The following is a 1089-nucleotide window of genomic DNA, read 5'->3' on the forward strand; positions in this document are numbered from 1 at the left end:
CCAAAAACGCAAAACGGCTCTTGTGTGTGTCGGAATCTGCCATGTCTTGACGAATACGCAATAAAAGAAAACCAGGTCTCAAATCTAGCGCTCACATTTCATTGAAATCAACAGCCCCTAAAGTGCTGGCAAACAAGTATACAAGGTTGGTTGGGACAGGCTGTCAAGCATATTTACACTTCTTACAACTATTTATACAACAAAAATTTGCAATTGCTTGCTCAAGGCCAGAGTGTCCAAGTCAAATTTAGGAAACTTTCAACTCTAGCTATCAGTAACCTATTCCAACAAAGCACACATCTCCAGATAACTTCAGGCTTACATATAATCAACAATCACATGTTAATGAGAAATATATTTGTAACAATGAGAAACCTGTAATAGTGAGCAAACGTTTGGAGAGGATAAAGCGGTTTGAGGTATGCCACGCGAGTCGGCTACTTCTCCCGAGCACACAGATGCAAAGCGGTGAAGCTTTATGAGTGCGCCGAGCAGTGGTAGGAAGCTTGATGTGGCCAGACTGTCCGTTTATGTTTAATTAGTTTGTTTTTATCCTCAGATATTTCTTTTTCTTTAATACAAGGGTCGGCCTATATTAAAAAATTATGCATGTTGTAGAAAATATGATTGCTAAAATCAGGAAAGTGCCACAATGAGTCTAACATGGTTGAACAGTAGAGATGGAGTTATAATGTAAGCAGCCAATTGATTGCCTCATAACATGATTAAAAACAGATAAATACATGATACCGGATGGGCCTGGTTCACAGTTTTGAAAAAATCGAAGCACGGTAGTCGTAGATTAATGTTTAGAAAGTGGTTGGAATGGCTTTGTTATGGTGACACTGGTCCACACCGTAGAGGAATAGTTTAGTGATTGCACAATGACTACTAACACAAGGCCCTTAAACTGCTGCTGAACCGAAATTCGGATTTCACATAATAAGGCCGCAGAAGTATTCAGCAGGACGCTATGAACCCCAAAACATTACTCATACAGCAATATGTCGAACCGATGGCCGTGTTTTAGGACATAAAGGGCGGGACTGAACGAAGAATGCGACGTGGCCATTTTCCGGGAACGGTTGA

The sequence above is a fragment of the Ixodes scapularis genome, unplaced genomic scaffold (assembly GCF_016920785.2).
Source record: "Ixodes scapularis isolate PalLabHiFi unplaced genomic scaffold, ASM1692078v2 PGA_scaffold1__304_contigs__length_218370807, whole genome shotgun sequence".
NCBI lineage: Eukaryota > Metazoa > Arthropoda > Arachnida > Ixodida > Ixodidae > Ixodes > Ixodes scapularis.